Below are 12,584 nucleotides of genomic sequence, written 5' to 3' on the forward strand. Positions count from 1 at the left end.
GCGGCAATAACGTTTTACCGCCCTTTCGAAGTGCGGTAATGGTAATTTTCATCTACTGTAATTTTTTTACTTTTTCTCACACCACATCGGTTGTTTTGGTCCAGATCCGCGCCACGTGGGTTTTGGAAAAGAACCGTCGGTCGAACTGGCGGTTGAAGCACCCGTCGGGGGTCACCATAAGCCCGACGCCATTTGAAACAGCAGTAAGCTGTCGGCGCCTGGGCCCGGGTGTGTTACCGCCTGTCAAACCGGCGGAAGGTGCTACCGCCCCCGGGTTCGGCGAAAGGAGGTCCCTACCACCGTTTGAAGCGTTGAAGCGGTAGGAGCCGCCCAACGCCTATAAAGGCCGAAAATTCAACCGAAATTGCCATTTTATTCCAAAAAAGAGAAAGAGGGGTGACAAGGAGAGGAGAAGAGAGGGAGGGGAGGGGAGGAAGGGGAGGGGAAGCCCTGCCGGTTCTGTGCTTCGCTTCAGGTATTTTTTTGAAAGCTCATTTTTTTTCGCGGATCTTAGTTATTAGATAGTATATTAGATGTGATTTTAACTATTAGAACTACAGAAACATTTAGTAAGGTAGTTATAGTGTCTAGTGATAGTTACTATAGTAAGATGGTATGTACTAGTAGATGTTGAACTTAGGTACTTTAGTACTTAGTAGTTGAGCTAATTAGTTGACCTATGTAATGTATTATTATTTTGCGGTTTGGTACAATAATGTAATTAGTAAATAGAAAATATTAATAGTTTCGGATGGTTAGATCTAAATTTAATAAATTATTGGTATTTTAATAAAATAAAGGTATTGCACGTTGCAACTTTTAATGTGTGCGGAAAGATATGAACTAAAAGTTTTAGTTGGAACTAAAATTCATAAATGCTGGATACTAAACAACTCTAGGTATTTTCCTTGGAAATTTGGCTACGGATTTATGCATATGTAATTGAAGTACAGTTGTTGGCATATATATTAGCAGGCATGTCAGACAATTTGAGTTTCCAAGTGTCCGTAACACCCTAATTTTCAAATTAGAAATCTAAATAAATTTTGCTAGAGTTCTTTTAGGATCAATAAAGTTTTTATTCCATCATTTTAATTTTAGAGCATTTACCGTGAATTAATAGTAATTTACTTAATCATAAAAAGAAATATAAAGAAATATAGGTTTTGTGCATTTCATGCTGTATTGCATTGTTTTATTGTTATCTTCCATTTAAATTTAAATTTCAAATTCAAATTCAAATATATTTGAATGCAATTCTTTTTCTCCCTCTTTTTCTAGTTGGGCTTGGCCCGCTCTCTCTTTTTCTTTTTTCCTCTCTCTTTTCTTCCTTGCGGCCCAAGCCCAGCCGGCCTTTCCTTTTTCCTCTCTCCCCGCACGGCCCAGCCCAGCTGGCCTTCTTTCTTTCCCTTCTCTTCCCCCGCGCGGCCCAGCCCAGATCCTTCTTCCTCCCTCCACCGTGTAGCCTGCTTCTCTTTCCCCCTGCCCCAGTCCGCCCGCGCGCCAGCTCTCTCTTTCCCTCCCCCTCTCTCGCTGATAGGCGGACCCCACCTATCGGGGTCGTCCCCGACCTCGAGCCAGACTCGGGCTCGAGCCCGAGTCCGGCCACGGCACGGCACGGCCGCTCCGCTGTGCGTCGCTCGGGCCCGCACGCCAAGGCCCGCGGCTGCCCTATTTAAAGCATCGCTCGTGCCCTAGGTCCGCATATCTCGCAGCCACCGCCTCTCGCCCTCGAAGCCCTAGCCGCCGCCGCCGCCTCTTGGTCGCCGCCGCAGCTGTTGCCTTGCCATTCCGCTGCCGCCGGAGCTCCGCGTTACGGTGAGGATCGTCGCCGGCCCCTTCTCCCCCTCTCCCTGCCTTCCTGCGCGCCCGATTCCTCGCCGCCGCCGCGGTGCGTCCCTCTCTGGCCCCCGCCTTGCCAACCTGAGCCCTTAGATGAGTTCCCCGTAGTGCCCACGTCCTTCTTGTGCAGTCCACGCTCAAAACCGTGCACGGACGGCCATTTTCGGAAAAGTATGGCGAGCCCGCCGCCGTCCGCCGCCGCCTACTCTCACCGCCGGCGCCTAGCGTGTGGCAGAACCAACCTGAATTACACCGGCTCAAGTACGCAAGTCCTCTCTCAAGGGCTCCAACGTACTTCAAACGGTGTAACCCCTTGGCCTGTCGGTTAACGTCCCGATAAACCACCGAATGCAGGATCAAACAAGATACCTCGCACGAAGGCGAGTCCAGAGATACAGTTGCCATCATATTTTACATCATAGGCATTTATATTACAAGAGTTTTCAAAAGTAGCATAAGTTCCAAACTGATAGAAATTATTACAAACCAGTTTTAAAGTTTCAAGTTCACGGCAGCGGAATTTAAAATACGACAACTATACACGTCGCCATTACGGACATCATGCTAAGCCATGACATGACATCACTCCTTATGATCAGTGTTGGCCGGGGATGGGTCCCACTCCACGGACCAACCATCAGGCAAAGCATAGGGCCAACGCATGGGAAGGGTAGGGTCTTCAGGGGCATTACCTGAAATAAAATCATATTGCAAGGCGGAGTACTCTAATGCTCAGCAAGGCTTATCCGGAATTAGGGTATACTTAGCCCATAACTAGACCATGAAGGCTTTGGAAAGGTTCTGGGTTTAGCTTTTGCTGAGAAGCAACAAAGAGTAGATCCTTAATTTCATATTTTAGCTTTCAGTTTCTAGTTCCTTTAACCATTCTAGGTAAGCACCTATAACTACTCAAGCAAGATAGAGCCTCTTTAAAACATATCTCAGTATTACTCCTCATAAGATTTCTCTTGTTACTCTATGTGGCAGAAGAATTAATCAGTCTCAATCTCCGCGAGAAACAGACAATTCTGAATCGAATTTCAACCCTTGCAAGGTAAACCTAACTCACACGCTTTGAACACCAACAGGTCGTTCTGAAGCAACTGTTTGCCTTTCATTCCGGGTCGTGGAACAAAGCCACCACAAGCGACTGCAGGACCATACGCACATCCAATGTGCAGGACATACGTGTACAGCGCGACTGTATGATCGTATTCCCGTCTGCTCTGCAGAACGTACTCCCACACGTCGGTGCATGCAAACATAAAATAAAAGTCGAGTGGTGGGGGACGAGTCCACTTGCCGGGCCGATTGGTTACTAGGCTTACCGCTTATCATATTTCACGGCATGTGGCTAGTACTTTCAAACGCTTAACTGCCACTACCACACACTGCGACCTTAACCAAATTCATCAACACAGACGGGGTATCATTTCTTTCCAAGATACTACACATAACCCCGTCCGTCATCCTTATAGTGATTGCAGTATTGTAAGCAACAAATTCCTATATCGTGCGAGTGACAGGAAATCACTCGACTTCTACCAGTCCTATTAGCATAGCACTAGTCGGAGTCAGGTTCTAATATTCAGTATATCGGTTCCTAGGAATATGCAACTAGAGTTTCTAGATAATCCCTAAGAACTTAATGCACAAGTATATATATATAAATGTAGATTGCAGCGTAAATAAGTAGTGGGTTTATGTCCGGGGCTTGCCTTCACTGGCGAGGCTGGGGTCAGAGACGTTAACAAATTCTTCCGAACTTGGGTTTGGGGCTTCAGTTTATTCTCCGACGACATTCCCGAGGTCTTCAGAGATTTCCACTTCGGATTCCGGAAGAATCTGATCGTCTCCGTCGGCGAGAAGTGTCGAGTCTGCATATGATGTAAATAATGCAGTTTAGAAAATGTATAGATTTCTATTTTATTTTACAATAAAGTTGCAATCCAACAAAATTAACATTACATACTAGCAAACAACACAATTTCCCTTTACTGGGCAGTCATTTATCGGGTATTAACCAATTTACTTAGTTACATTAAGTAACATGATTGGTTACCCTAAACATTTAACTAACTGCATGAGGTAGCATGTTTGGTTACCTTAAACAATTAAATTAACTACACTTAATAACTTCATTTATTTGCCTAGCTAATTATCTTTAATAACCTAGGTTATTATTTAATTATAGACTTACTTTGATTAATTAGGAATATAACATTATCATATCATGTCCTATTCATTCTGGTTGTTCTACACCTGATCATAGGTTGAGAATTTGTGGATATGTTACACTACTCAAGAACAACACCTCAAAATATTTTCATAATTTTTCATGAACTAGAGCTATTGTTCATGAATTTTCTTTGAATCTAAACTTAAATTCATTGTTGAAGCTACATTAGGTTTCTGACTCTCAAACTTTTATCTTGGATTAGAGATTCTAAAACAAGGCTAATGTGAAATTTTCAGCCATAAATATGCAGAAATGCATCTAGAACTAAATCATGAAATTTTTATTAACATAAAGCAACAAAGTTATTTAAACATCCTAACTAGAGGGCTGTTCTGGGCTTCCAAATTTTATACAACTCTACTTATGGCATACACATCTCATGTTTAAAATTTGAGCCTCAGCATTGCTAGGAATCAAAAGATCTAATTAAAGTACCCCTTATCTACTAATTTAAACATAGCACAAAATACACATTTTCATCTCATGATCATAATACAAAAGTGGTAGTATTTAACACAAAGATTCAAACCCAACTGATTTTATATTTGTCTGAATTTTCTATAATTTTCTACACATTTTTGAAGTTCACAGCTTTTGAATTGGGGGGGTTCTGTAATCTTGCAGGGAGACCCTTAGAACTTTTGAAATCTTTTCAAATAGGCCCTTGGCTCGTCGGGGAAGAAGGCAGGAGCATCGCTGGCCAAATTTCGGTGAGGGAAGCAACGGGGAGTGGAGAAGGACTAGCCCACGAGCACCAGGAGCTCAAGGCGCGTCTAGGGGTAGGCTTGGGAGGCAGAGGGGATGGCCGGAGGTGGGGTTCCCACGGCGGCCAAAGCGGCGGCGCGGAGGAGCTCGTCGGCGAGGGGCTTCCCGGCAAGGAAGGCGGCCAAGCTCAGGTCTGATAGCTGCAGCAGGAGGAGGGGAAGCTATTGGGGTGGTCGTATTGGACGGAGAAGGGGTGGAGGTAGAGGTTCGACGGCGACAGAAGCTTACCGGCGAGACGGTAATGGCGGCGGGGTGGTTCCGGTGGAAATCCGGCCACGGGGAGTGGCTTGGGAGCGTCAGTGAGGTGAGGAGAAGCTTCCTAGGGGGTTGTAGTGGGCAATGGGAGGCGAACGGCGGCAGCCCACGACGGACAGAGGATCGCCGGAGTGGAAGAAGGAGGCGGCGTTGGTGTTCTGGGCTCTGAGCGAGTGAAGAGCAAAAGAGGGAGTGGAATGGGGAGAGAAGGAGCTGGTGAAGCTCTTGAGCCAGAAGAGAGGGGGCGAGGGGGTGTGCACGGGCGGCTGCTGCGACGGCGAGGTGGCGGATGGCAGAGCCACGGGGCGGCATGGCACGCGCGCGAGAGGGCCAGGAAGGAGGAGCTAGGGCGGTGGCCGGGCTGGGGGCAACGCGTGGAGGCGAAGGCAGTAGGAGGTGGCGCCGGGGAGGAGCTGGAGCAGCGGTGAGCAGCTCTGACGACCGGCGGTAGAGGAGCAGGGCAGGTGCCAGAGGAGGAAGAAGAGGGAAGGGGGTCCGAAGGACTTCCTTCAAATTTGCAAAAATCTCAGGGATCTCACTGTAAACTGAATTTTCCCACTGATCCAAAGCTCTAATGAGGAAATGACCAAAATAGAAGTTGTAGAGTTTTTCAAATCCTACAACTTTGCTTTAGGGTTCAAGTTCAAAAACCTAAAGCACAATGCTTTATTTTACCATTTTGCACTCAAATCAAACTTAAATAAGTTTTGTCCTTATCAAGTAAATTTCTTATAACTTTGGACCTAATTGCAAGTATTTATGACATGTCATGATGACTTACATCTTTTTACATTTTGACCCTTGGTAAATTTGGATGTTACTTTTATACTTCAACTAATTTACATAAAAGGACTTGTACTTTCATAAATTTACACAAATACCCTTATTTTCATAACTTTGCTCAATTTTCACACAATTTAATCCACACCAAATATTCTTCCTATTGGCTTGCTCTATTTAACACCTAGGGTGTCACACAGCGCCGCTAGCCGCCCCTGGCCATTGGATCCTGATCCAACGGGTTAGATTAGAGCTAACCTGAGTCAAGTAAACCCGATACCGGTCAAACCTAGGGTATTTTGCACTTTAGCCCCTGAGTTATATAGGAATCAACCCGCAGTCCACGACAGTTCAAAAGTATTTATGAATAGATTCTTTTTCTTCTGAATAGGCCCCTATCCTTTTCCAAAATAGAACCCGCAGTCCCCAGCCTTTCTATTTTTCAATCTAAACCCTAGATCTAAGGTTTAATTATATTTTAGCCCTCAGTTTATTTGTTCAGAACCCTTCTAGATTCAAATCTTTTACAAATAAGCCCCTGGAATCATATTTTAGCCATAACTTCTCCGTTTTAACTCCGTTATCATCGATTCTCACGCTCACGCGATACTTGCGATATATACAGTAGCTTTAGAACGTTATTTTGCTTTGTTTATATTGTTTGGTGTACTATTTCTTATTTATTATATTTGTTTGCTTGTATGTGCTTGTGTGTTATGATAGATGGTGCGCAGTTTGAGGGTCCGCAAGAGCCAAGCTTTGAAGATGTTCCCGAGCAGCAGTAGTTCCTTGATGAAGGCAAGTGGTCCTTGATCATACTCCAGTTCCAATAACTTTATAAATACACATATTTACTTTATATGCATGCATGTGTCTAGAATATGATGGATCCCAATCTAAGGATATGCCTAGTTTCTTTTGGACTTCCTTGATCAAACCTAGGTTGTTATATTTATGTTGTAGCTACGCTAGTTGCTTTTACTAAACTTTGGTGGGATAACCTGAAATCATGCTACGCTAGTTTACTCATGTTCTGGAATACTTTTATGGTGATAATTAGGATCAATGCATTAATTGAAATATGGAGAACCACCCAGAAAAATAGTGCAACCACAATACTACATGGCTCTGATCTTGGCTAATTAATTAGAAACTTTAGCTTATGATAATCTTACCGAAAGGGCAAGAGGGGTTGCATCGTCGGGTATAGCTCAGTCCTCTTGAGGGTGTGATATGATCCTGGTTAAGGCGTCTGCCTCATTAGGGAGAGTTATGACCACTTTGACTTGAAACCTTAGCGGATTGTCATAAGTTAGGGAATCTTTGTAAAGGTCTCATAGTGAATTCCCTACCACTCACCTTGGAAGTGTTTAAGGGCCTTGCAAACTTGGGCATCAAGGGAAACACGAATTGTGGATAAAGTGTACAATCTCTGCAAACTGAAAACTGATATATCAGCCGTGCTCACGATTAAGAGCGGCTTGGACCCTCACATGATAATTGAACTTAAAGATGAACTAAATTGAGGTTTTTGTTTCATAATATTGTTATCTTATCTCTTTTATTTATTTGAGGGTTGGTATATACTTTATATTTAGTTATGGCTTGCTAAATAAAACTTGATCAACTAAAAATACGTAACGCAGTCAAACCATGTCAGCTTATTCCTTGATTTTGGCCTTGCATGTCATATAATTTACTCCACTTGCTGCTCAGAACAAGATAATTGTCCGGAGTTCCCTGAAGATTTCGAAGAGTACTAGACGTATGTCTCCCAGTCATCTGCCTGTGAAGTTGAAGTCCGCTGCTAGTTATAAACGTTTATTTATTCGCTTAAGATTAAGACTTTCGGTCATGTAGTAAAGTACTATAATACTCTCTTTCGTTATGATATTGTTTCGGATATACACTTGTATGGTCTATCATATGTGCGGAACTTGATCCTGGTGCACATATGAGATGCATTCAGTTCCCTTTTCAAAACCGGGTGTGACAGTTCTATGGGTCTGGGGAGGTTCATTATGGTCCTGACGGGGTAGATTTGTCGGAATTTAAGTCGATCACAAAAGTAGTACCAAGAGCAAGAGAGAGGAGTTGGGGGTCTATATGCAACTGGTTATTTAAGGCTTTCGGTTTTAATCGAGAGCAACATGAGCTGTCAGTCATGGTTGTGGTTAATCAAATGCAAGTAGTCTTTTGGGATTGGTGCCTCTAGAAGGAACCAATAACCGGAGGGACTATGTTAATATTGCTATTAATCGCGGATTACCGCTGGTGTTGTTTGTTCAAGCTTTTGAGAAAGTTGGGTCTCGTAGTCAAGTGGAAGAGGAAGTTCATGGCGAGCGAGAAACAATCATGGAAGATACAACCGATGAAGGCAGTGAGGCTATCCATGAATCAATTGAAGGCATTAGTGAAGAAGGGCAGGAGGGAGGTGGTGCTTACCCACCCCATGAAGCAACTGGAGAGGTTGATGAGGGGGAAGTCAACCCTGAGATAGTTAAGCATTTTGAGAGAGAGAACGAAGACCACAATAATGCTATGGATGATGACTCCTCAGGTGACGAGGAAGAGCATCCTATCCCACATGACTGGTCGAGCTATGACTTTTCAAACCTTTCTATGCATGAACAAGAGGCTATCCTATGGGAGTACTGGGAGAATGAGGTTTGCCTCGGTGCTTTGTACCGTATCGATGTCAAGGAAGCTGTAAGATGTTGGTCTACCCTATCATTGCAAAGGCGGTTCAGAGTGGTGAAGAGTAGTCCGCATGTATATGAAGTTTGCTATGTTCAGAGCAATTGCCCTTTCAGAGTGCACGCTTATAAGGGAAAGTAGAAGGATTAATGGGAAGTTAGTAGACTGGTGGACCACACTTGCCTGCTTCAGCAATTGGACCCACACCACTGCAACCTTACATATTCTTTTGTTGCTAACTACATGTATCCTCACATCGTTGACAACCCCAGCTTTGAGCCCAAGTCCATAATATGTGCTATTGAGGAGAAATTCAAGTACAAAATCAGCTAGAACAAGGCTTATAGAGCCAAACAGAAGGAGTTGGAGATGTGATGGGGTACATATGAAGCCTCATATCATAATCTGTCGTCGCTCTTGCACACCATATGCTAGAGAAATCTTGGAAGCTTCTATGACTTGAAAACATATCCTTGTGTTCAGAAACTAGGCAAGCAGGTGTTGCAGCGCTCCTTCTTGGCCTTAGGGGCTTGCATTGAGGCCTTTCAGCATTGCCGTCCTGTCATATGCATCGATGGGACATTCATAATAGGGAAGTGTAAAGGTACGATCCTAATAGCAATTGCTGCTGATGGCAACCATCAGCTCTTGCCTCTTGCCATTGCCTTTGTGGAGAAAGAGTTCGGAGAGAGCTGGTATTGGTTCTTAGAGATACTTAAGCATATGGTTGTGAGAGGTGTACCAAACTTATGTGTCATACATGACCGACACAAAGGTATTCTATAAACAATCGATGACATGCAAAATGGTAATATGGAGCGGCGCAGAACAACACGATGGCCTTATTTGAAGAGCAGGTGGTGCCTTAGACACATGGGGGCTAACTTTCATAGCCAATTCAAAAGCAAGACCCTTACTAAGCTGTTCAAATGGTTATGCAGCCAGAATCATGAGAGGAAATTCAAATTCCTTTGGAAGAAACTTGATGACCTCACAAAGAAACAAACTAAAAGCTAGCCAAGAGACCCGTCAATAGTGAAGCTGATCACCCTGTTTCACTTGAAGATGTAGGTTTGGGTGGTCCAAATGTCCATCAAAAACCAGGCCGGTCCATTAAAACATTTTCCAAGTGGATTGAGCATGAGCCTAAGGAGAAGTGGGCTTTGTTGTACAACAAGGGAGGTTTTCGGTATGGTGTAAGGACCACAAACCTAGCAGAAGTGTACAATTGGATGCTACGTGGTGTTAGAGGCCTGCCCCTAGTTGGAATAGTTGAATTCTTCTTGTACCGCACGTGCAAGTATTTCAGGGATCAGTATGCGGTGGCGGAGCATGCAATGACTGACAATCAAAAAAATCTATGGCTATAAGATGACTGAGTATATGGAGGAGGCCTTCAAAAAGGCTCTTAAGCACCATGTTCAAGCAGTGGGTGCTGTGGAACATCGATTCAAGGTTACGTGTAGGGACAAAGGTCGACTGGGAGGTCGACGCGAGTTGCATACACAAGAGTGTGTTCTCCGTAATGATGAATGTGTTTGCTCATGTCAGAAGCCAAAGCTACTACATAGGCCCTGCACCCATGTAATTGCTTCATGTTTTGAGGCAGCAGGTCTCCAGCCTCATAGGTATGTTTCCTATTACTTCCTCAAGGAAACTATCTGGGTGACTTGGAGGCATGCGATTTATGGGTACAAAATAGTAGGAGATTTCATACACAACCGGGCGAGAATGCAAGTTACATCCTTAGCCCCGATCCAAAAATGGTCCAAGGTGTTGGGCGCCGGAAGAAAAAACGCATATGGAACAACATGGATCAGTCTGAAGCTGGTCCTAAAGTGCGACTATGCTCTAAGTGCCACGAGACAGGTCACAGCTACAAAAACTGCAAAGCAACGGTTTATGGGACCAGCACAACCAATGCAGGGTCATCTTCAAGTGTCCCAACTACTATGAGGGGTCGAGGTCGGCGGAGCCAGGGGGGACAACTATAGCATTGTCTAATTGTAATGCGTCTTATGATGTAATCCCAGTTTCAGTACGTACTGTAGTATGAAGAACTTTTCGGTGTATTGAGTTATTGTGTCCTACTAGTGATGGGACCATGCAATCATTATGTATGAATGTTGTAATCCCTATGTTACAACTAAGCTATGCTCCTATTAATGTTTCTGTTGTCATGTTTTATGCTATGCTATGCTTCTATGCTATGTATTCCTGTCATTATATATTTTTGTTTATTAAATTGTGGTCACATTAATGTCTCTTTTAATATAGTTTGCATCCAATTATGAATAGTATTTTATGCTGGTTCATGCGTTGCAGCTATGGCGGTAGACGAGGAGGACCCATACGTGATGCCAGAGTTGTTGGACACAGCCATCGACATGCAGCACCGGTCCTTCTTGTCCGCAGTTCATGGTGTCACATTGAAAACACTTCGAGCACATGTCCCCATGTCCACGATGCCGATAGACCAGTGTTGGATTCCTAAGTATGTGGTACAATTCGTACATCATGACATTTTATGATTCATTTAATCAAAAAAATTATATAGTCACTAACAGGTGCAATTGGTGGCACAGGTTACGTGCAGCGGGACTTCTGCCTCTAGCAAGGTTGGTTGAGGGAGACATGATTGCTGATCGGGCTCGTCCGGCGGAAAGAGCGACATGCTTCCACTTTGATATGTCACTCCTTGCTGCCCTTCTTGACCGATGGCGACCAGAGACGCACATGTTTCACATGATAGTGGGTGAGATGGCACCTACACTACAGGACGTGTCGCTTCTGCTGGGACTTCCTTGTGCGAGATAAGCCATGGGTGCGGTCGATGTGCTGATTACCTAGCGTGAGGACCTTTTGGGCCGCTTCACCCATATTCAAAGGAATGATCGAGCCTTGCCGTACTGAGACTTCACTTCATCACATGGGCCGACCAAGAGGTGCTCCCACAGTTCAGTGTGAGTACTAGCACTTCCAAACTCAATATAGTTGACTTTGTTCTAATGCAAGCAAACTAACTAATGATATCTTGTAGGCCGACTACATCAGAGCTGATGCGGATGACGAGACAACGGCTAGGACTTAGAGGCATACGTGTTGTGGCTATTTGGCTGGGTCATGTTCTGCAACTCTCAAGGGAATTCAGCGTCGAAGCATCTTGTACCATATGCCAGGACGATAGCCGATGCCCAGCTTGACGAGGTTCCACAGTACAACTGGGGTTCAACTGTCCTATCGTCCACCTACAGGGGCCTCTGCACAGGTGTGGCTAAGGTTAGCTCAACGGAGCCCATCCTTATTGGATGCCCCCTGCTTCTGTAGCTTTGGTCCTACGAATGGTTTCTGGTGGGTCGGCCTTGCATGGACGTCAGCCCATACGGTGAGGTGGCCGCAGACCACAAGGACATTGATAGACCCACGATGGGGTCGTTGTGGTGTCTCCGAAAGGTATGTCACATTTACTCCTCGTCCATACCAATTTTGTTGATACCGGCATACTGACTTCTTGATATATCTTATCCAGCCTACTTGGGTTGGATTGCAGACAAAGAAGTCATACCCAGACTTTCTCAGCCACTTTGATGCTCTGGTCGATCGAGATGTTAGGTCCGCCTTAAACCTTGGACGAGATCCACGGTCATGCTCTGTAGGGGCTATCTCTTTGTGCCTCCGGGACCAGGCGTACTGGATGATGAGGAAGCCACTCGTCTACGACATCCACATGGAGAGTACACCGTGCATCGTGTGATGAGGCAGTTCTACTATTACCAGGCCTCGCCATTGCCGGTGACGCACACTGTGGAGTCTCACGTGCAGAAGTAACTTTTAATTTACTTGTCATTTTCTTTAGTCTGGATTCATGATACGAACTAGTAACGCAGGTGGACATGTCAGGGTCGGCGCGTTGTGGGCTGTGAAGGTGCTTCCTTACGTCCAGGCTTGGGAGTCGGCCTTATATGACTTGGTGGACGAGCACCGACCACACTCGGAGGAGGCCTTC

The sequence above is a fragment of the Panicum hallii genome, chromosome 1 (genome assembly GCF_002211085.1).
Source record: "Panicum hallii strain FIL2 chromosome 1, PHallii_v3.1, whole genome shotgun sequence".
NCBI lineage: Eukaryota > Viridiplantae > Streptophyta > Magnoliopsida > Poales > Poaceae > Panicum > Panicum hallii.